Raw genomic sequence first — 25,719 nt, 5'->3', positions numbered from 1 at the left:
ACAGAAGTTGAAATAATCAATTAATATTTGTGCTAAGGCCAGGATTTTTCCATTACGTTCAAAGCTGTTGTGCTATTCCAGTACTGGAGAGTATCAGTGATAATGATGAGTTAACAAGGGGAAAGTCAAGATGGGCTGAGGTGTGAATTGAAGTTTGTTTTAGGGAGGGCTTTAGACTAGGGCTGCCCGTAAACCTGTGTCAGCCGCAATGCCAATGTGATTAGTGGACAGCACATGTGCCTAGCATGGAGGAGACATAGGTCCAACTTTTGACCTTGGCACAAATTTTAATTTATTACTTAAGCTTCTCTCCTTATCGAAGGTAAAGCTGAGACACAAAATGTCTCCAGGAAAATGTAACTCCATTAGACCAATGAAAGATAATCTAATGTAGTCACCTGATTACTTAACTAAACGTCATAATTTTTAATTCTTTTCGTGGTCTGACTGTAAGTTGTAATGAATTTTGGAATCCATCAAGATAACGTGACGGCTGTATAACAAAAATAAAAGTTGAGCGAAAGTAAAACGTGAAGAGCACACCTGGCTTCAACGGCAAATAAGTGAAATTAATGTTAATGTATGCAAAATTACTTGCAGTTTTTTTAGCTCCGTTATAGCTCTTTTCGTATCTTGGCTATTTAAAGAAAGATCAGTCCTCAAACTTAGTTAATACAACAATTCCCTAAGTTCGAGAACCGTAGCCCTGACTTTACACAAGCTGTTGAATACTCACAAAGAAGAGAAGGGCCTTGAAATATGTACTTTATCATATGACTCTTGACATTCCGCGAGCTTTCCGAAGTCGTGTGCGTTTAGCGCAACGAATATTAGGTAGGAAGATACGACGCGGACTTCTGGAAACTATTTACGGTAACTGTGGCAGTTTATGTTCGAATTTGACGGGACGCGTTTTAGCTGTGTTCGTCTATGGCTGATTAAGCTCCATTGAAATAGCACGCCGTAGAGAGTTTTCGTGAATATCGCTCGTCAGAGTACTACTGTAATTTACCTCATGAGGCTAACAACCCAAGACCTGTTGTTTACCTTCTGTAAAACATCGCAACGTCAACGGATATTCACGTCCTAGGATAATTAATCAGGCAGATGTGTACAATGTCATCCATACAGTACACTGGCAATCATACAACGTATCTGGCGTTGCTCGACAGTGTGCCCCTTGCTGACCAGAACGTTCCGAAAGCTTGCATTTGTCAGTACCTGTAATGAGGTAACAATTTTATTATGCATATTTTATTACCAATCCTTGTCTTAGCTTCACCTACGACTTTCTAGTTGTTCGAATTGCGGCATACATTGTTCGTCTCCCGCGAACTCGTCGAGGAATGTTTCTTAGTAGCAGCCTAGTATCCGTTTCGCGGGATCACAAAGAAGGCATCATTCGTATGGTTATGTGAGATTGCAAATCTGATTCTCGGCAATCTTGGATACTATGGATCACCATCTGACATTCTGAATATTGTTCTGGTGAGTATGGATATATACCATACTTGGTTTCGTTTAACTGCAAGTACTTTTTAAAATTAATATACGATAGTGGACTTTCATTTTTGTTCAGTGGTTTTTAGATTAGGACATAACCAAAAAAGACAAAAGAAGAATGCAGTCGGGTGAAATGAAAATTTTAATGAAGGCTACGACATTTACTCTCAGACATAAAATTCAAAACAATATTTTAAGGGAAGAACATTATATAAACATTATATAAACCATAAAAATAGAGCAAGGATGCGTAAAATATCACCAGAATGTGGGAAGACGGATTAGGCCATCAATTACAAACCAATAAGAGTGAGAGATGTAGGATGACCGTGAAACAGATGGATATACCGAAGACGGAAGAGGTTATAAGCTTACTTCATGTAATAAAGAGGGAGTTTTTAATATATACTTGGTGCCGCGTGGGATTAGGCGAACGGTCTAAGGCGCTGCAGTCGTGGACTGTGCGGTTGGTCCCGGCGGAGGTTCGAGTCCTCCCTCTGGCATGGGTGTATGTGTGTTTGTCTTTAGGATAATTTAGGTTAAGTAGTGTGTAAGCTTAGGGACTGATGACCTTAGCAGTCAAGTCCCATAAAATTTCACACACATATGAACATTTTGAACATCTACTTGGTATTTTCTGCGAAGATCTATGTAACAAACAATGCTGTTTCCTTGTTTATAACATGCCTTTGCGGGTTGTAGGTGTCAGTAGCGTACTACACGCTAAAAATTATGTACGCCATAGATCTTAACTATATGGATCCGGAGCTGTACATTTTTGAATGAAATAATCGACAGTAATAACCTTTTCTACAGTCCCCTGATCCACTGCTTCCATTTTTTTCCCGACTTTTCAACAGTTACGTATAGTTTCCCGTTTCTTGTGACACTGCACCACCGCCTAAATACCACAGATAGTGGCTTTGCTTCAAAGTATCGGAAGACCGACTAAGACTTTTTGGATATATGTGTGAAAAAACGTTATGAACGGACTGCCCTTAGGCTATGCAATTTACTTCCTCTGGGTGTATCCACATACGGAATCGGTTGAGTATAAAGGAATTTCATTGGAACAATGATTTGACATTAGATTATGGTACTGCAGTCAACGTCAAAACTTTTAACACCGAAATTTTCTGACAAGTTAAAACTTTGTGTCAGCCAGGGACTCGAATCCAGAACTTCTCTCTTACTGATCTAACTAGACATGACTCAAGAGTTATCTAACAGCTTCTACCTGACTGTGCCTTTCCTTCAACTATCCCAAATCGGGTATGGATAGCTCAGGTGGTAGGAGAACTGCCCAAGAAAGGCTATTGTGTGGGCTCCCGTGCCAGGATGCATATCGTTTTAATCTGTCAGCATGTTTGAAGACGGAGTAGAAAGAAAATTTGATTGAAAATGTTTAATACAGAAACATGATTCCACCTTAAACCGATAGTGTGACGAACTACAGATTGTATTGAAGATCGAAATAGGTTTAGTTTTGGAATCAGGTATAACATCTTTCCATTATGTTATTCGTAATCATTGCCGAGGAAGCAATGCCACAGTTAGGCAGAATTCACTCATGAGAGTGGTACAACTACAAAAAAAGGAACAATTAAAAACCTGCTCGTTATTAACAAACTCCTTATTGGTTGTGGTCTCTTGAGAATACCCATGTGCACATCTCACTCAGTAGAACCACATGATCTCAGGGCCCAGGCAAATACTTCCACGACAGTGGAATTCTTACATTCTTACAATTCTTACATTATTCGGGAACTGTATTTTGATCCGTTGTTTTGCAGAACAAGCACATTTACAGCATGGAGCTTTATGACAAAAAAGGAAATGGATGAAAAGATCTGTCTGCATGTAAACCGGCAAGGTTTACTGAAAGCTTATTTTATCGATTATAAAAAGCATTTTGAACCCCAGCGACTGTGAAAACAAGGGGTTTGTTTATAGACAAGTTTTCTGCTACCAGCCACGATTTTCCTTTATTCATATTTTACACGACGTGTTTCGGGAAATAATTGCCATTGTCAAGAGTGTTTTATGTTTGTACATTTTCTTCTTCCGACACTGCAATCCCTGGAACTTCATGTCGCCTGGACACCCATATGTAGGCAGCATGCAGATTAGCGCTACACAGGGCAACTAAAATACCTTTGAACCAAGGAAACACGCAAAAGGAAATAAGTATAGTGAAACAGACTGCAGTTGCTAGTGATTCTTCTGCTTCCATCGTTGACACAGCTCTCGACAAAGTGAAGACAGACCTAGATACTAAATGCATCAAAGAAGAAAAAGATAAAAACAAATGTACATCTAGCATCCCCAACATTGGCAATATATCGCAGAAGATTGTAAATATTTCCAAAAAATCCTAAAATAGACTTTGGGATTTCTACATCAAACAAACAAAAACTAATGCCAAATATAAAGTTCAACCACGACCCTTACTGTAACTCTGAAATATACGAAGTAACATGCCAGGACTCCTACTAGGTCCACCTAGGACAAACAGGCCGAAATTTCACCGCCAGGTACACAGAACACATCAAATCCTACACACACGATATCAGCAATACCTACAGTCATACATAATACAGGACACCCATTTGCAAAACTGTAACAACTGCAGAGACTCAATAAATGGCCTAAAAGTCATTTTTTAGAATAACTGGAGATATATTCACAGTATTGAAAATGTGAAGGCAAAATGTTGAACAAATAATTTGAAACCAAATAGTTGTATTTCTTCAGATGTTTCGACATTATACTTAAATAAATTTAGTAATATATAGAAATAAGAACCATTGTAAAATAATGTAAGCAAATTATAATCCACAGAGTTAGGATAACTATGTTCTCTATAAAGGCATATCATACTCTGTTTATGACCTGTACCAGTATGTGTGTTCACTACATTTAAAAACGTCTTTGTTACTGTTTGTTTATGTGAGTTATTCTGGTTGTATACTGCGCACTGAAAGTTGTGAGTAATGTTTAACTTGTGTGAATCTCTGTACAAACGGACCATAAGAAAACTGTAAGCACAAGTCCTTCAAAATTTCGCCACTAACTACATATAAAAATCAATAACTAACTAAAAGTTGTGCCTTTTTTATATATTGCAGTAAAGTCGACAAAACTAAGCAGAACCTCACACGTCGAAAACATTACGTAAAAATAGCGTGGTACAAAGAGAAAAAACACTTGAAAATGGGAATCATTTCCCGAAACACATCGTGTAAAATATGAATAAAAGAAAATCGTGACCGGTAGCAGAAAAGTTATTTAGAATCAAACCCATTAAACGAAAGCGTAACCAGAGTAGCAACACCGTCATTATTACGTCCGAAACAAGGAAATGTAAATCATGAATATAAAATAAACATCTTTCCTTTCCCCTCAATGATCACAGATTTTCGCTGACTATTTTCTAATCCTATTTTACAGTCGTAGACAGATTTTTATATCCCATAACCAGACCCACACATAATTTCTGAAATGCTATCTAATTCATGAAATTCTCCACTTGCCCTTTCCCAGCAGCCTCCCCCAGACGAACGCACGCAACTCTACCACTTTTCATTTCATTATGTGATAAATACATAAGTTAATTATCAACTAATACATAAAGTAATTGTCACCGCGCTATTCAATACAATAACACAACCTCGTACGCGATATGAACACTAAGATCAATAGTTAAGCGAATGACTCAGACTTTAGACTAACCAGCAGTCAGCAACATTGTTTCAGTTCTTCTCTATGTAAATAAATTTGTAACTTATGAGGACTAATCTACAAGGTATATCGACTCAGTGTGATAGGCACAAATGGATGAATTTCAAATTATGTCTTAAACTTGTCGATATTGTACGGCGTCTGTTCAAAAAGTTTGGAGGTTCGTTCAATCCTGGCTTATCAGCGACGTCAGTGCAACTATGGGAGCAGCTTGAAATAACAAAAGTAAACAATATATGTGCATTCGACCAGTCATCCGTGATTAGGTGACGTTGAACAGAGGACCTGCTGCCGTACTGTGTCAATGTTGTTGTGTCACAAATCGCAATTGTGAATCCCCTCTAAATCAAGCCTTCATGACATTCTCCAGAATGCTTTGAGTCGCCTGCCGCGACTTGATTGAAATACAAAGCATGGGAAGTTCATTTATGGTAAAATTTGTCACGGCCTGCAGATTCGGTGTAATCAACAAGAAGCTATCACAAAAGGACAATGGGCAGAAATTCTCATGAAGGGCCAACTGACACTGAAGTCAATGAGACACACGTGTTGAATAACATCTCAAAGGAGGATTTTTCTGTTTCACATATTAGTATGAATATTGTACTCAAGAGGAGGGAGAGTATATAAAACACGTAAAGCACTATAACTGCCAACTTAATTTTCCTCTATTTTTTTCATTAACTCACTCTCGAAATATTTTTGAGTAACAAAATAACCTTCTTTCAGAGCATAGAATTTCTGTCGCGCAAGACTTCGGTCAACAAAAATATTTTACAACTGTAGCGGATTTGTTTACCACAGCCGGCCGGTGTGGCCAAGCGGTTCTAGGCACTTCAGCCTGGAATAGCGCGACCGCTACGGTCGCAGGTTCCAATCCTGCCTCGGGAATGGATGTGTGTGATGTCCTTCGGTTTGTTAGGTTTAAGTAGTTCTAAGTTCTAGGAGACTGATGACCTCAGAAGTTAAGTCCCGTAGTGCTGAGAGCCATTTGAACCATTTTTTTGTTTACCACAAAGAAGTTGGTATACAACTGTACATCGAAATAGCCGTACTTAACCACCTTGTACCTAAGTGTGTTTCAATACATTTTCAAACAAGGCTTGAAATTTTAATCCAAAGCGTAAGGAAAAAAAATGTAGTGGAAATGTTTCTCCTTTCGAACTGCCCATAGACTGGATGAAGCAGTTACGATAATCTATCGCAAAGATATACAGAACTAATAAATATATCTAGGAGCTCTTCTTGTCAAGTTATAGTGGACAAAGAGGTAAAGAGGGCATTAGCAGAACATTTGGAGATCGTTGGCTCGGTAGTTCGTGAAAGCAAACTGTCTTGCACGCTCGTCTCCCGACGTTTCCTTTGAGGAAGAAATTTCTGAGAATTACGACTGGAGTATAGCATAGTCTGGTAGGAAAGCATGAAATATGGCGAACCGGAGAAGAAAGGAATCGAATATTTTGAGCTGTGCTATAGAAGGATCCTGAAAATTATGTGGATCGATGGGTTAATAATTGAGGAACTAGTTCGTAGATTCAGCGAGAGTAAATATCTGTGGGAATAATTGATTATAAGAAGGGACAGGGTGATAGGACATCTATTAAGACATCAGGAAACAGCTCCCATGGTACTACAGGGCGTTGAAGAGGATAAAAACTGTAGCGAAAGAGGGGAAAAGAGAGTAGTATATATACAATAAATAATTGAGAACGTAGCTACTCTCAGATGGAGAAATTGACACTGGAGAGGAAATTATGACAGGTCGCTTCAATCCAAGCAGAGGACTGATGGCACAAGAAATAAACTTTGAAAATTAGTTGCGTACGTCAGATAATTTGATACTATGTCCTAAAACCGCATTTCTATATATTAACTCGTTGTGGACTTATTGGGCGTGCCTTTCTTAGCCACCTCACCAGTGGGCGTCCTTGAAGCAGGTTTAACGTAACTCACCCTACATCAATCTCGCTACTGTCGGAAACAAGCGAACCGTCGGAGACTGCAGGCAGGGAAAAGATTTATAGGTTACGTGAACGATGCAGCTACTGTGGAGTTACATATGGACTGTCGATAAGTCAGCAGCTACTGGAGCGCTTGAGTAACGACTGCCTTCTAGAAACATTCGTTATACTGCTTTGAGAGTTTATCTGGGGTTCACTGAAGCTCTGTGGCCGCTGAGGACCGATTGGGAGCACACATCCTCCACTATTGTTCATCCACTTGTTAGTTTTTTGGAGATGTACGTTCAGGAGCAAGGGCAAAGTTACAATTTACATTGAATTCGTTTATCTGCTAAAAGTCTTTCTGCTTTATGTCTATAATGAAGTGCACCTATTAAATTGGGACTGCGGATACCTTTAGTAAAGTGTGCAATCAACAACTCCAAAGTGTTCCATTTTGGCTGAGTTTGTAACCCATGGGGTCATTGCGGCATCTGAATTTTCTGGAAACTAAATTAAGGAGTTGAGCATAATTTTAAAGTCAACCTCGATTGTGTAGAAATGTATTTTTGTGTCATTGTCAAAGAAAGATAATGAACGTTTGTCAAAGTGGACTTGATGATTAATAACGATAAAAAGCGATTTTACATATGTCTAAATGAAGTACCCTGTGTGGTGACTGAAAGAATTACAATTAATCATACATTTTTTTGGGGTTTCAGTGAGGAAAATATTGACAAAAAAATGCGTCGTCCTTATCGTTCATGTTTTTTTTTAATTTTTCATTCTGCTTCATGGTATTATGGAAGCGTATATGCAGAAGAACATTGTAGTGTCGGGCGAAATGTTTAAAACGTCTCATTAATTCCGAATTTTCGTTTAGATGCAGTCCGCAAAAAATATCATGTTCTACCTATTTCAATAAAAAACTGGGAAAGTGTAATTCAGTGCTACTTTTCTGGACTAAATTTCTCGTGCAATCTTGTATTTAAGTCACGCATCATGGTTGCGGAAGAGACCACGTTTCTGTTACTTCATTGTAGTATACTTTTTACGAGCTCGGATAGATCACTGTTTAAAATGCACTCCTAGCGTAAATTTATACAAGTTACATAACATTTCTACAAGTACACGAAAATGAAGGAGGAAAATTGCACATGTTTGTGACGTGAGATGAAACTATATTGTATTAAAATCACTTGTAAATGCCGACGAGTGCTGGAGTCCTGTCACTTCGTTTTGGTGTTAATTGATTTTAGGAACGTGGAGACGTTGCTGCTTATGCTATACGATCTGTACAAGTGTTTATATTATAAATTTATACATAGTGTTTGAATACAAATATTGACTTTTTGGACAAGATTTAAGTTCCCTTCAGCGACGATGCTGTGAAATGGAATTTTCAGGGGACCGCGAATCCTTTGAATCGCTCTGTTAGCATGAATACAGCCAAACCTTGTGCTCTATAATGTGATACTGTCTGCCTCTGCCCCTACATCTTTACTAGTGTACATTAAACAACTCTAAAGGACGATACATAGCTATGATTAATGCGGTTTAGTAACAATGATGTATGTGTCTTACACCATGCTGCAACCATATATTGTTAAGTACAATATTGTCATCTAATCTTTGCATCCGCTGTTCACTGGCGTCTGGGATGCATCAGTATTTTTGACACATGTCAGTGGTACTGCTGAGGCATAAGTTGGTAACGATTTATTAGAACTCATAGGTTCAAAACAATTAATCTTGTACTATAGCTAGCATGAGCTGTTAGCTCTACTTCATGAGTTGAACATTTTTCAAAGTAATTTTATTTCTCAATAGCGCTGTTCAGTTGGTTACGTATTATTTTTATCTTCCATTATTCATGTCCGGAGCGGAGATGGGGCTGATATTTAATCAAAGACCAAGTATCTGTTAATGTCTACGAAAAGGTACACTGAAGGAGAAATAAGCTTGACTTCGAGAGGGAAAGAATATGAACGCAGTAAGAGCTTTAAATATCTTGGGTCACTGGTAACTGAGAATAATGACATGGGAGATGGAACACATGGAAGGATTGCAGCTGGTAACAGGAGTTGCTTTGTTGCACTGACTAAAGTATTTAAAGCAAGAAGGCTTAATAGGAATCTGAAGCTGACTGTGTACCGTACAGTAGTGAGACCTGTGATGATGTATGGTTGACGAGGAAAGAGATGGGAAAGGAATAAACTTAGGAAATCTACGGGCCTGTGAATGACAGGGGGGTCCTGGCGAATCAGAAAAAATAAGGAGATCAATGAGTTGAATAACAAACCAGATATAGTGACAGAAGTAAAGAGTGATGGACTAAGTTGGTTGAGTCATGTTGAGAGAATGGTGGAGAACAGCACAGTCAAGAAAGTTTTCAAAGGAAATCCAAGTGGACCCTGGGTAAGAGGCAGACCAAGGACTAAGATGGCTGGACAACGTGGAATATGACTTGAGAAGATTGGGAGTCAGAAGCCGAAGAGCTTAGGCAGCAAGGAGAGAAAAGTGGACGAGATTGTCCAGGAGGAAAAGGCCCTACACGGGCTGTAAGTATTATTCATGTCCCCGTACGTTGTTCCAGACACTAAAGTATCGCTGACAGCTTCTAGGCAACGTACATGATGCTAACTTGGATGTCATTAGTACCAGTGTCAGATGTGCTTACATATATTTTATCGTGTTACTATCTGCCGCGGCTTTTATCATAACCCTTTCACTTAGATCATTAAATATTCCGACATATTTTTGAGGTTGGGTGTTACTGAGTACAAGTCGAGTTTTCTTTTTTTTTCTCCGTGTAACAGGTATATGGAAGGTGCGGTGCGTCGAACATCCAAAACGTCAAAAGCTAACGCTGAAATCTCCTGGATGTGGAGTAACTCTCTGAGGTGCTCTCCTTACCCAGGGCGCTGACCGCGTTGAAGGTAAACAAAGCAAACACCATTGCTTCGCAGCCGTTGCAAAAATGTTAAATGATCGTGCTAGACTTGAGTTACAAAGGCTACATAATGAACTGCGCTGGACGTGTTTTGAGAGGCGGTATATACTCATTTCTCTCAAATACGGATACTTCCAGTAATACGCATCAATTATTTACAGTGATTCAGAATGAATGGCAATACGTTCCATTTTCGATGCATAAGATTTTCTGAAACACCTCCACAACGTATACTTTCGTTGGGAATTCCGAAGTGGAAATTGCAGCTTTCAATAGGAAGTACCGTGAGAGGACAGAGCGAGTTTAAGTCACTACTCATACAGTCGAAATAAAAAACGATTCAAATGGCTCTAAGCAAAAATGGTTCAAATGGCTCTAAGCACTATGGGACATAACATCTGAGGTCATCAGTCCCCTGGACTTAGAATTTCTTAGACCTAACTAACCTAAGGACATCACACACATCCATGCCCGAAGCAGGATCCGAACCTGCGACCGTAGCAGCAGCGCGGTTCCGGACTGAAGCGCCTAGAACCGCTCGGCCACAGCTGCCGGCCAGTCGAAATCTGCACCGTTTTCATTGCAGTACAGATACAAAGATAAATGGGGATAAGAAATCAATGGAGATGTAGTTACAAAACGAATACTCACTCTGCAGCGTATTGTGCCCTGCATTGAAACTACCTGAGCGATTAAAGCTGCTTGCCTGACCGAGACTTGAACTTGGGACCTATGCCTTTCGCGGCAAAAAAAAAGGACACCAGGTTCGAGTCGCTGTCCGGCTAGCAGTTTTAGTCAGCCAGGAAATTTGAAATGCAGTCAATCGGTAAGGAGCGACTGCTATGCCAACACATAAAATATCCCTGAATAACCTACGATTTTTTTTACTGGAATTCGCATTAAACTCTCTCTCTCTCTCTCTCTCTCTGTCACACACACACACACACACACACACACACACACACACACACACACACACACACACGCACAAATACACACATTATATACATGTTCTAGTTGAGAAACTCAGCATCGCCTGTATATTTATTTATTGCAATCTTCCACCAATCCATGTCCACCTTTCCCCTCTGTCCATCTCTTCCTCCCTCTCTCTCTCTCTCTCTCTCTGATTCTCCCCCCTCTGTCCATCTGCTGCTTCCCCACCTGCCCATGTCCTCTTCCCTTATCTAATTCTATCTCCTCCTCCTTCTCTTCTTGTCAATCACATCCTTCCCTCTCCCTGACCACCCTATCTTCCCCATACTCCTCTCCTCCCTTTTCCTTTGTGTGTTCATCATCTTCTCTCCATTCTCTGTGCCCAGTTCCTCCTCTTGCCTTTTTCTGTCCATTTCCCCCTCCCCCTCTGTCCTTTTCCTCCTCCCTCATTTCTCTGCATGTCTCTTCCTCTCCCTGTCTTTGTTAATCTTCTCCTCTTATCTCTCTCTGTCAGTTTGCCCTTCCCTGTCTCTGTCTAGCTCCTCCTGCTCCCACCTGTGACTATCTCCTGTTCCTGTTCCCTCCACCGCTGTCTGTCCATCTCCTCGTCCTCCCTTCTCTCTGCGCGTTATCACACTTGCCCCAGTAGGACGCTGGTAGTTCTTATCCTTCCGTATTTCTTTCCAGACTGTAACTAATCAGTGTACCAAGTTTGACGGAAATTGTACCACTGATTTATGACGAATTTTTTTACCCGGAGCTTTGTTCGTACATACAAAATTCATATTTCACATACATTCAACATATTTCACGCTACTTGAGTTGTGAGGAGTTCTGTACAACATTTTTGTAGAAACATGTTTTCAAATGATTTTAATTCATTTCATGTACGGGTGGGCGAAAAATGTTGTATTGTCATTGAGAAGCCTTATTAAAAGAAATATGATAATATTTTTCTCGGGGTGTGATCGCATCGTGTGTCGTAGAACTACAAACGTTTCGGGTGCTATTGCTGGCGTCCTCAGAGCTACGTTTGTGAGTCTGACACTTACCGCGAGAGCCTACCCTCCTATACAAAAAATTTCCTCATAATAATTTCAAAATGTCAGTCATTACCTCATGATCCCATAAATAATAGACGTTATAGGTCATTTAGAAATGTGTAATTAGTTTAAGAAACTATTTAAGGCGTATGTAATGATGGCTAGAGCAGTGTGCGTCCTGCAGTTTACCATTGCACCAGTCGCTCAGTGTCCTCGCATAACGGAGAGTAATAGCCTCGCATGAATATTCATAAGCTGAAACGTCCCGTTCGGTGATCAACTGGGAGCCAGAACTGATGACTATTCAGTTAAATAATTTAATTTAATACAAATTTGAATTTCTCTCCGAACCCGTTTGCATTGAATGCTAAAAAAAAGAACTATCTACTGTACATTTTCACGTGCTAATGTTACTTGCCGCGCGTAGTGGTCGCGTGGTTTGAGGCATCCATTTCACGGACTGCGCAGCCCCTCCCGCCGGAGGTTCGAGCCCTCCCTTGGGCATGGGTGTGTGTGTTGTTTCTAGCATTAGTTAGTTTAATTTAGTTTAAATAGTGTGGAAGTCTAGGGACTGATGACTTCAGCAGTTTGGTCCCTTAGGAATTCACACACATTTGAACATTTTAAATAAAACACACGAAATAATTTCATTGCTTAACAGGCTTCCAAGCGAGATAATCTTCCTCCTTATGCACACAAGTATCGCTTCAGATTTTAGTGAGTAGCGAACTTATTCTGCAATTATAAGGTGCAGCTTCAGCACAAAAAAAAAAGGTTCAAATGGCTCTGGGCAGTATGGGATTTAGCATCTGAGGTCATCAGTCCCCTAGAACTGAGAACTACGTAAACCTAACTAACCTAAGGACATCACACGCATAACATGCCCGAGGCAGGATTCGAACCTGAGACCGTAGCAGTCACGTGGTTCCAGACTGAAGTGCCTAGAACCGTTCGGTCACACGGCCGGTCAGCACAATCCCATCCGTTAAGCCACAGTTACCATTCCCAGATAAGACATATGGTTGCTAATTACAGTCGAAACAAGATGCAGAAACGTACGTCTTCTGCCACAAACATCCTGTTCTGTTACTATGGTTTAAATGAAACAGTACGTGATAATTTCAATGAAATGTAGAGAAAACAGCTGTTTTCACAAAATAGGAAGAACAAGTTACCCGAAGACACTTTCATTGCCAGTTCACGAAAGGACTCATCAGTCTTTTTATCTTAACAACCAACAAACAAACGAAATACGTGTTGTTAAGTTATGAAGACAATTAAAACTATAGTTTGTAGCGGAGTGAAACGGGAAGGATTTCTGGTGACACGAAAATAGGGTAATATGAAGAGGAAAAGGAAATAGTGTAATGAGAGTCGGATTCGATGTGAAGTTGAGGGTATAGCAGACAGTGAACTAAAGCGAAGTGGTCAGTAATATGGCTCTTCTCAACAAAATCGACAACATACCAACGCCAACTACAATATTGCAGGTATACATGCCGACGACACAAGCAGAAGACGAAGAAACAGAGAAAATATAAGAAGATATTGAACATGTAATTCAGTATGAGATGATAATCAAATACTTATGGGATAATGAAACGCGACAGCACGGAAGGAATAGATGAACCTATTACTGGTTATATGGGTTTTGTAATAGGTTTTAGGGCAGAAAGACCGATAGAGTCCTACGTTAATTTTTCATCTCGTAATAGCTACCCAATAATGACAAGAGAAGGGTGTATACTTGGAAAAACCCCAGACACAATAGAAGATTTCAGCTGCATAACATCAAGCTCAGGCAGAAATTCGAAAATCAGATACAGGATTGAGAAGTGCACCCAAGAGTAGATACGAGTATAGATTCAGATTACCATTAAGAAATGAAGCAAAAGAGAAGGCTGAAGTTTCAGAGAATCATCGGGATGAATCAATCGGCAAAGAAATGGGGTACTGATCACCTGAGGGATGGTAATGCCCATCTGAGGTTCTCTAAGGATCTAGATTACGCGATAGTGAATACATTAGGCAGTTTAGTTCAAGAGGAATGGACGTCTTCAAAAAGGACAACCATAAAAGTTGGGTAAATAAACATTGGTACAACGAAGATAACAGCACAGAGAACTTGGTAAACAGAAGAAATCAAATGATCGACCAAAGGAAGAATTGCAAAAAAATTCAAGGAAGAACAGGATTGCAGCAATTTAAGTCATTAACTAATGAAATAAATAGGGAGTGCTGGGAAGTTAAAGCGAAATGGTCGTCGGAAGCGCTGATTTAGCATACAGAGAAGTCAAAGCATCCTTCAGTGAAACTCAAAGCTAGGAGTGAGTCAAAAATTTTGTCAACCTTCAATTACGCTTTCTGGACAGCTGATCAATAATTAGATTATTATTTTTTGTTTCGATAGTACACACTTTTCATATTTTATTAGTAGTGTACTTAGCATGAATTTCATTATGTAAAGTGTTGTCTGTAAAACTGTTTCTGTTATGAGAAACTGTGTAATGTCGTAATGTATTAAAAAGAATATAATAAATGCTGTGCCAGTTAGGTGATGGTGGTGGTGGTGATGGTGGTGATGGTGGTGGTATGTGCAGGCGCTCAACAGCGAGGTCATCAGCGCCCTCATATCTTGTACAATACGCATTCAGTTAAAATGTAGTGTACAGATACCTGTATACACAAGCACTACACACTGGTTGAATCCATGAGTCACGTGACAGGCCTCTTTTAGTAGGTGAGTTACGAGTATTTCCACTCAAATTTGGTAGCACAAAGACACCACATCTGCTCCAGCGCCATGAAGATCGCATACAGTTCACCGTCATACACTGTAAATGTATTAAGTAAGTGAATTCCTAGAACATATACGGAAAGTAAGATAGTGCAGTCGATGGAATTCCCCCGCTTAGGATAAAGCATATATGAAGGGAAGAGGTGTAGCATTTGTTTGATCAATTGATACAAGAAGAAACTGGAGTCGATAAGGAAGACGTTTGAGATCCAATATCACTGTCACAATCTGGAGAATTTGAGATCAAACAAAGCTGAGGAGATAGATAAGATTCCATCGGATTTTTTAAAATCACTGGAAGGAATTGGCAATCAAACGACCTATTCAGGTCGGCGTGTAGACTGTAAGAGACTGGTGAAGTACCATGAGACTCCCACAAAAATATTAGGAACGCAATTTCGAATATAGCAAGGGTAGATAGGTGCGAAAACTATAGCACATCTGCTCACCAGCTCATTCATTCAGGCTGCTGACAAGAATAATATACAGAAGAAAGGAAAAGAAAATTGAGGAGTGTTAGATGACGATCAGTTTGGCTTTAGGGTACATAAAGGCGCCACAGGCAGTTCTGACTTAGCTCTTGACAATGGAAGCAAGACTGAAGAATCATCAAGATACACTCACAGAAATATCTGTCTAGAAAAAGCGTTCGACAATGTGAAATGGAGCAATATGTTCGAAATTCTGAGAAAAATGACAACAAACAGGAGAGAACAATAAGATTGGAAGACCAATAACGAAGCGCTCTGATTAAAAACTAGGTAAGGCAGGGATTCAGTCTTTCGTCGATCGTGTTCAGAGAAGTAATGAAGAAACGGAGAAGCAATGAAGGCAACAAGAGAATGATTCAAGCGCGGATAAAAATTCAGCGGAAAAGGATATCAATGATAAGATTCGCTCTTGACATTGCTGTCCTTAGAGAAAGTGAAGCAGAATTACAGGATGTATTGATTGCAACAAACAGTCAAACGAGTACAGAAGATGGAATGAGAGTAAACTGGTAAAAGACAAACGTAATGAGAAGTAGCAGAATTGAGAATATTTAGAAACTTAACACCAAAATAGGTTGCCACGAATTAGAAGAAGTTAAGGAATTCTGTTACTTTCGAACCAAAATAGCTGGTGACGGACGAATAAGAACAACGTAAGCAGCAGCAGACTAGCACAGGCAAAGGTGGCATTCCTAGCCAAGAGAAGTCTACCAGTTTCAAACACAGGTCTTAATCTGTGGAAGATATTTCTGAGAATGTGCATTTGGAGCTCAATTTTGTATGGTAGTGAATCATGGACAGTGGGAAAACAATAACAAAAGAGAATCGAAGCGTTTGAGCTGTTTTGCTACAGAAGAATGTTGAAAATCGGATGGACTTATAAGAAATGGCGAGGTTCTCCACAGAGTCGAGAAAGGAACATACAGAATATACTGACAAGGAGAAGGGATCGTGGGATAAGTTCTACGATTCTAGAGGGAGCCGTAGATGGTGAAAACTCAGAGGAAAACAGAGACTGGGATACGTCCAGCAAATAATTTAGGAAGCAGGTTGTAAGTGCTATTCTGAGATGAAGAGATTGGAACAGGAGAGGTATTCGTGGCGGGCCGCATCAGACCATTCCCATTCAAATGACTTATGATAAAAAAAACATAAGAAGGAGGTAATTGAGAGGAGAGAGAGAATGGGTATGAGGGTAAGCTGTACTGGAAGCATGCAAAAGTTATTTTCCTTTCCTTCTTTTCATTAATTAATTAAAGTAAGTAAAGAGAGAACTTGGTGGAATAGCAATTTGACAGTCAGTGGAAGGATCTTCAATTAAACTGTACTTCAAAATCGTCCGACGTGAAGTCTACGTTGAGAGGAACTGCCGTGTGTTTAATGTGTCGTCGTATTGATGCCTGATGGCGGTGCTGCGTAACCATTTGATGAATGCTGCAGGAAGCCTTCAGTTGTGTATTGTACACGAGGACGGTGGATGTGTTGAAGGGAGCCAGATCAGAGGGACATGAAATGAAGAGAGGACGGAAGAGTTTCAGGAGGAAGATATGCTGGCCAGATACGTTAGATGATATTCGGAACAACCATATTGGTGGACAGCTTCTACATAAAATTCTGGAAGCTTCGCAGTTGGAACACGCTGTAGCTAGAAGTAGGCCTTTAAGAGCACAATATAGTTCGTGAAAGAACAGCGTTTGTACTGAATGTTGACTGTGAATAAACTCTGCAGTGTAAAGAATAAAATATTAATCAAAATCTGAATGAACAACTTTAATAGAACCATGAAATGAACTGCGAGGACATAGCACGTACATTTGTGTGAAGTGACTTTATTGGTTCAAATGGCTCTGAACACTATGCGACTTAACTTCTGAGGTCATCAGCCGCCTAGAACTTAGAACTAATTAAACCTAACTAACCTAAGGACATCACACACATCCAGGCCCGAGGCAGGATTCGAACCTGCGACCGTAGCGTTTGCCCGGCTTCAGACTGTAGCGCCTAGAACCGCACGGCCCATCCGGCCGGCTAAGTGACTTTATTAATAAGTGTCCATGCTGTGACACAAATCTATCCAATCAAGTGTTTGCTGTTTCCTGGAGTCATCTAAAATTTATTTTCTGTGGCTTCTGTGAATTTACTGTGTTCAGGAGTAAGATTTTGACGACCTAAAATTAAATATATAATTTATTCTAAAATAAACTTCCTGGCAGATTAAAACTGTATGCCCGACCGAGACTCGAAGTCGGGACCTTTGCCTTTCGCGGGCAAGTGCTCAACCATCTGAGCTACCGAAGCACGACTCGCGGCCGGTCCTCAGAGCTTTACTTCTGCCAGTATCTCGTCTCCTACCTTCCTCCTATTCTAAAATAGTTTCCGGGGGCATATTTGCAGGGACGAAGGCCTTCAACTACGACAACAGATATCACCCTCGTTTCTGCCGCAGCCATTGGTTAAGTCTACAAGGAAAGACGATTGCATCGCTGTTAACAACAGCAAAATAATAAGTGGTCCATCACCAGTGAAGAAACCAGTACCTAAAAAATATTGCCATTAACTTCTCTAGTGAGAATTGCTATTAACATATTAGAAACACTGGATGTACTGAGTTCTAACTGAAAACGTTTAATATAACCCGTTAAATACTCAAATTGTCAGAAATTCAATTAATCGTTCGAAGTAAAATTCAACAGCAGAAAGTATCATACTTCACTTTGTCGAAAGTTTAGTCAGTTTCAACAAGAATGAATGCACTAGTAGGCGCAACTTTGCTGCAACAGTATTATTAAATTCACACTTACTCGATTAGACCATACTGAAGCTAGACTTGTAAACTCTATCTGAACATTACTCATTGGAATTCTGCAAGTTGCGATTTAAAGTAGTGAAGCCTAATAGCAAATATTAAATGTTTTTTATTGCTTAATGTAACTGCTTAGGGTGCATCTCATTAAATCAGACTAAGTAAGCGCCGGCCGGGGTGGCCGAGCGGTTCTAGGTACTACAGTCTGGAACCGCGTGACCGCTACGGCTGCAGGTTCGAATCCTGCCTCGGGCATGGATGTGTGTGATGTCCTTAGGTTAGACAGGTTTAAGTATTTCTAAGTTCTAGGGGACTGATGACCTCAGAAGTTAAGTCCCATACTGCTCACAGCAATTTGAACCAACTAAGTAAGCATAATAAAGGATTATTAGAAATCCTCTACGCAACACTAACACCAGACATAAAAGCTATATTTGTTTCTTCGTTCATACACACCAATGTTCTTGTATCATTATATTTTGCCTTAAGCTTGTGCCATGTTATGATGCATGGAGTATCTAAATGCGTGAATAAGTGTGTGAATGTACAAGAGAACTTGCTAACGGAGCAGTGCATTAGTGCCTAACCATCTGTTAAACGAAAAGGTAAAAGTTGACTTTTGTGAAGCGTAAGGATACAGCATAGCGGAAGTAGTAAAGGTGACATGACAAGACCGAACAGTTATAGCTGAAGGGATAACAGAACGGATTAATATGTATTGGGGCGACAACATAAATACTATGAGAATCACGCTGTTAAACGCAGAAGAATGAGCACTGAAGAGCATTAAAGGCTTCTACAAGGGGAAGGACATATCTTATGACGTGGTAGAGGAAGAAACGGGAGTCTATATGGAAGATAATGGATTTTTGGAAGTCCGATGCAGTGCTATAGTGTTATCTATTGCTTCTGCTTAGCTGATCGCAAGCCTTCGATTGCTGAGTTAAACTCTGAATCTACTACAGGATTTGCTACAATATTAGGGTAAGAGGTTGGAGGAGCATTGGAACAGGTGAAGTCAAGTAGGGCAGAGAGGAGAGATAACATTCCACCAGAAACGCTAAAGTGATTGGGAGATATGGCAACCAAACGACTGCTCAGGTTGGTTCGTAGAATCTAATCCTAGTGTCGGACTATTGGACTTTTGGAGAAATATCATTCACGCAATGCCGATGATAGCAAGACCAGATACATGCGAAAACTGTCGCACAATCAGCTGAACAATTCGTGCATTCATGTTGCTAACAAGAATCACACACAGAGCAGTGAAAAGAAAGTTAGGGATCTTTTACATTAGGATCAGTTTGGCTTTCAGAAAGGTAGAGCAGCCAGAGAAGCAGTTCTGTTGTTGTGCCTGATAATGAAAGCAAGACTTAAGACAAATTATGACACTTTCGTAGCATTTATCAACCTAGAAAAATCATGTAAAATGGTGCAAAATATTCGAAATTCTGAGAAATGTAAGAGAGAGCTATATGAAAAGATGGGGGTAGTGTACAGTAGATACAGAAACAGGCCGGCCAGAGTGGCCGAGCGGTTCTAGGCGCTACATTCTGGAACCGCGCGGCCGCTACGGTAGCAGGTTCGAATCCTGTCTCGGGCTTGGACGTGTGTGATGTCCTTAGGTTAGTCAGGTTTAAGTAGCTCTAAGTTCTAAGGGACTGATGACCTCAGAAGTTAAGTCCCATAGTGCTCAGAGCCATACAGAAACAAGAGGAAACAATAAGATTGAAAGATGAAGAGCAGAGAAGTAGAATTAAAAAAAGAATTAATTGTATGTGTAAACAAAGTACTCATATATCTAAAAGTATGTATTTTCGAGTCCATACGTACTTGTCTTTTTTCTTATTTTGGTCAGTACATCCTCCTCTCAAAATATGGAGTGCAAAGAGTTGGCAGTAACAAGATGAACAATTGCTCATAGCCCTTAAGGAATGCATTTTAGAATCCAGGTTTTCCTTTCTTGTTTTAGTCCATACTACCCCCACACAATTTAAGACTCTGTGTATGATGTCTCCTTAACCTGCAGAGGGTATGCTGGACGAGGATGGGCTGTCAGGATGAGCCGTATTAAAACTCTTCTGAGTTTCCCAAGTGATTTGTTATTTCCAGCTCGGTCTACGTCACCAGGTCCCGCAATGCTGCAGACACCACTTTGCTCTCTGCAATATGGCTTGATGCGGAATGGCTGCCTCAGCAACCATGGCTGCCTTGTATGGCCGCGGAGTTGTGACGATGTCAGGCTGCGCTGGTCTCCTTCCCCGCCACCTCAGCGCTACACACTGCAAGGTGGCTAAGATCACGGCAACAACAAGCGCCTGCGATCCAGGGTCTGAATCTGCAGCTCGCGCCTCGGGATGCCTCCGGCATGTGCTGGGAGCCAATAAGACTGACTGCAGTAGTGAGCCGCGGAGTGGCCCGCCGCTGGCTTGCTGTGGAACCTGCGTTGGCCTCAGATGGTAGGATCAGTGACCCACCATGGACTGGAACGCAGGTGCCCATCTGCTGTTGCGTGTAGCCGGTGGTGTGACACAGCCTGCCGTCCAGAAGAGCTGCCACACTTGAATGCCTTGTTAGTGAACCGGCGCCTATTTATACGTGGCTGTGCGCCTCTGTTTTGCTAATATGGCACTCCGAGTCACATACTCATAACACCTGGGTTGGGCCAGTGGGCCCCTTTTCCCTGTAACTTGCGCCATACACACTGCTGCGGTTACTCTTTTCTGCAGGTCTGCGACTTTGTGGCCTCCATTGTACTTCGCAACCGCTGGTGGAGTAACCTACAGTCAACAGGCCCGCACGTGCCTGTAACTTATGTGCTCAGAAATATTGCACCAAAGTTAACCTTTTCCCATCTTAAACGGTGGTGATGCTACAGAGCCCTTCAAATCATACTTTTTGTGAGGTCTTTTCTAACTGGTCCAGAGTACAAAGTTCAAAGCATTTTCTGGACAGGATTCCATTTTCAATGCATATAGAGTAGTCCCCATAATACAGCATTGTATGGTAACATGTGCTGTTAACTTTGCCACTAAAGTGGCTTTCATTGCTTTATCACAAGCTGTTACCAAATCGCCGTAGAACAGCATATTTCAACTAAGCACCTTATGGGACCCACTACTCCTGCAAAAATCACTTTGTATATGTGGTCCTCTACTTATTACACCAAGGCAGATGCTCACGGCGAGTTAGCATAGAATAATTGTACATCATGTGAAGCTGTTTTAACGATTAAGGGCTCCAACGGCAGGGAAACCGTTTCACTCACTGCATGCGTACGAATTGGGTGTCATAACCAGTTGCAAGAGCAGTACAAATGAGCCTTTGTGTCATGACTGCAAGTACGTCTGGTGATCATAGCAGGATCACATAACAAGTAACATGCTTACCGATTGTTCTGTCGGCTCTTGGTGGAACAAAATTTCAATAAATGAAAAGCGCTATATTGCATATGTAATAACAAGTTACGTCTCTGGCGACAAAAAGATTGATGTTTATAGCAACAAGACATCAACTTACTGGCTGGAAATGTTGCTAAACTACTGTGGATTTTGTATTTATGTTTAACTGACTTTTTTATTTCCTTGCTAATAAATGATGTTGTAGCTATTAAAGGAACAGGACAGTCATGCAAACAGGAATGTTGTCCCTTCGATGTAGTTGCTGAGTAAAGGGATTAATTTTTTGTGGACATAGCTACAATTTTGTTTCACACATGTATATGTGTATGTTTATATGTGGCTTTTTTTTTACACTCGGTACTAAATTGGAATACATCCAGCAAATAATTGAGGATGTAGATTGCAAGTGCTACTCTGAGATGAAAAGGTTCTCACAAGAGAGGTGTTCGTGGTGGGCTGCGTCTAACCAGTCAGAAGACAGATGACTCAGAAACAAAAACTTCGTTATGAGCTAATACAAGTCACAGAGGAGTGTAAAGGAAAGTAGAGAAATGGTTCAAATGGCTCTGAGCACTAGGGGACTTAACATCTTATGTCATCTGTACCCTAGAACTTAGAACTACTTCAACCTAACCAACCCAAGGACATCATACACATCCATGCCCATGGCAGGATTCAAACCTGCGACCGTAGCACTCCCGCGGTTCCGGACTGCAGCGCCTAGAACCGCACGGCCACCGCGGCCGGCGGAAAGTACAGAGATGTAGGAAGTTGACAACCAAACTGATTACACGAGATTCCTCTGTATACTGTTTTCAGCTGCTTTTAGTTTCATTTAGCGACAGACATGTTGCTGACACTCGACTTGCATTCGGGATTACGGCGTTTCAAATCCCGTCCGACAATCCAGATTTAGATTTTCCTGGAATTCTCTAAGTCGCTTATGGCGAATGGCGGGACAGATTCCTTTGATAGCGCTCGGCTGATTTCCTTCTACCGTACTTATCCAATCCGATCATGTGCTTCGTCACGGTTACCTAGCAATCGACGCGACGTTAAACGCTGATTTCCTACTTTTGTCATTTCCTAGCCGTCAGCTTCTGGTTAATTAGCGGGCCACATTGGTCAAAAACTTTCCTCTTGACGAATTCAAAAGGGTTTGCTGGGCTAATTAGCAAAGTTTACGGGTCAACACGCGCGTTGTTAGAAGCTCCGCAAGCGATAACTTGCTTCTCTGTGTGATATTTACGTCAGTTCAAGAGCAGTAAAAATTTACTGCTGTGATTCTAGAGCGTAGTCGTACTCTGACAGCAAGTAATGTGCCAGTAAATTAAATGTGCCGAGGTATTATCGGTTAACCGCAGCTTGCTCGATATTGTGGCCGGTCGGGGTGGCCGAGCGTTTGTAGGCTTACAGTCTGGAACCGCGTGACCGCTACGGTCGCAGGTTCAAGTCCTGCCTCGGGCATGGATGTGTGTGATAACCTTAGGTTAGTTAGGTTAAGTAGTTCTAAGTTCTAGGAGACTAATGACCTCCGAAGTGAAGTCCCATAGTGCTCAGAGCCATTTGAACCATTCGATATTGTATTCACCCAATAGATAAGACTCAGAACTATTGTCCGCCACGTTTCACTTACACATTAAGTTTACTGAGTGACTGGACACTGTAAGACAAAAAAAGACATAAAAAAAATTATGCGAATTGGATGAAATCAGTAGATATGAAGTTTATTTACGGGAAAACAAATAATTTAAATTTCAGAAAGATTGGATGATTTATTCAACAGAAGGAGCTTCACAAACTTAGCAGGTCAATAACGCGTGATCCACTTCTGACCCTTTAGCAAGCAGTTTTTCAGCCAGGAACCGATTGATAGAGTTGTTGGATGTCCTCGTGAAGGATATCGGGTCAATTTGTGTCTAACTGGCGTGTTACATCGTCAAAATCCCGAGCTCGTTGGACGGCCCTGCCTCCAAATGTTGTCAACTGGAGAGAGGTCCGACGGTCTCTTGGCCAACGTAGGGACTGGCAAGCAGGGAGACAAGCAGTAGAAACTCTCGCCGTTTGCGAGCGCGTATTGTCTTGCTGAAAGGAAATCCAAGGATGTTTTGCCATGAAATTGTAAGGAATGGGGTCTAGTTATGAAACAAAATGAAATGGCACCCCAGACCGTCCCCGTTGGTTGGCGGTACGTCTGGCGACAGGCAGATCGGTAACCCTCCAGTTTCCGGGTCGTCTCCAGACGCGTCCTCGGCCTGGAATCTCCTTGACTCTATCAGTCCCCTTTGGAATTGAGCCTCAGTGGCCAGCGAAGACGTATGTGTGTAGAGACGCCCCGGACGGGGTTGGGATACAAACCTCAATGTTGTCTGTCACATGACGCGACATCCAGGAGTGATGGCCTGGAATGTTATTTCTTTTCGTAACAGGACCCCTTTGGTTATCCTCTGCGTTACCCTTACAGCACAGCGGTACGTCGATGATATCCCGCGCTCCGTTTTGTTGCCATTCACGGCAAACCATTCCTGGCTTACATTTCAGCAAGATAATGATCGGTTGCACACGGTGATAGTTCAACTGCTTGTCTCCGTGCTACCTTGGCCAAAAAATCGTCGGATCTCTCTTCATATGAGAACGTTTGCAGTATTATAGGCAGCGCTGCCCAACGAGATCGGGGTTTTGACGATGTAACACGCCAACTGGACATAATTTGACTTGATATATCTAAGGAGGAAATCCAACAACACTGTCAGCCAACGCAAAGCTGAATAACTGCTTGCATAAGGACCAGAGGTGGACCGACGCGTTATTGATTTGTTCAGTTTGTGTGGCTCTTTCTCTTGAATAAATCATCCAATTTTCCTGAAATTGTAATCGTTTGTTTGTCTGTTACGTACATGAAATCTACAGATTTCCGTTCCATTCTGTAAATTCTTTCGTGGATCGTGGTTTTTATTTTTTTTTTTATTTACACTGTACTAAACATTTTCATTGGACATATTGAAGAACAATAATTACTCGTGTTATTTTGAACATTGTTCGTGATTTATAGCGCCCCATTTAGATAGATACTTTGTTACTGCGGTTTAGTTTCACTGCCGAAGCCAATCCGGGTAATACGCCAGTAAATGCTGTTGAACATTTTAATGTGTCTCTCAGGCCATGACTGGCTTTCATTGCAGTAACAACAATTGAAATACGTAATTAATTGAGGGCGTGAAGTAGTAAACTGTTACGGCCTAATAGAATGCTAAAACCATTGACAAATTGAAGACTACTGATATTAATCTAAATTTCATGTTCTTTCTTTTCAAAACGCGGCTACCGAAGATTGTTTCTTAATTAGAAAAACACGGCAGATATTGGTAAGATACATTTCGTTGCAATTGCATGCAAAATGGCTCTGAGCACTATGAGACTTCACTTCTGAGGTCATCAGTCCTCTAGAACCTAACTAACCTCAGGACATCACACACATCCATGCCCGAGGCAGGATTCGAACCTGCGACCGTAGCGGTAGCACGGTTCCAGACTGTAGCGCCTAGAACCACTCGGCCACCCCGGCCGGCTATTGCATGGAATGAAATTTTTGCAGTCCACTATATTGATTTTTATTTATGTGCCGTTCCTATAGCGGATTCAAAGTCTGACCAGGTAAGAATAAACACTGGTGCTCGAATGCCCCTTCACAACATCAGAAGCTATTAAGTAATGGTAACATAATCAGATAAGATGCTGTTTACAATACCTTTAATATATACTCCACTGCATATTACCATTCTGACTTACCTCGTTTCTTAGGAGATCCGTCTGGAAACCTTTCAGTACATTCTTTGCTTAGAAAGGAATACAAACCTTCAAACACGACCATATCTAAAATCCACCACAGTAGTGTCACTTATTTCTTGCAGAGAAACAACTCATTAACAGACGAGAAAATATAACGCATGATATGCCACGTTCATTGTTTGCATAGGTTTCAAAAATACTGAATTTTGTCATGCAGTTATCGATCTAAAATGTTAGACCAGAGATAAAACAGTCGATATTGTATCTTAGCACCTTTTAGGGTCAATGAATACCGGTTCTGTATGGAATCTGTTTACTAACT

General features: G+C 41.0%; 1 protein-coding gene across 1 annotated transcript in view; it reads right to left on the bottom strand.

Moving 5' to 3' along the window:
• Positions 1 to 25,719, bottom strand: part of LOC126457240 (tachykinin-like peptides receptor 86C) — a 1,093,631-nt gene that overhangs the window by 917,636 nt on the left and 150,276 nt on the right. The window lies entirely within an intron of this gene.

Source organism: Schistocerca serialis, chromosome 1 (genome assembly GCF_023864345.2).
Source record: "Schistocerca serialis cubense isolate TAMUIC-IGC-003099 chromosome 1, iqSchSeri2.2, whole genome shotgun sequence".
NCBI classification, from domain to species: Eukaryota; Metazoa; Arthropoda; class Insecta; order Orthoptera; family Acrididae; genus Schistocerca; species Schistocerca serialis.
This window is presented reverse-complemented; position numbering and strand designations above follow the sequence as displayed.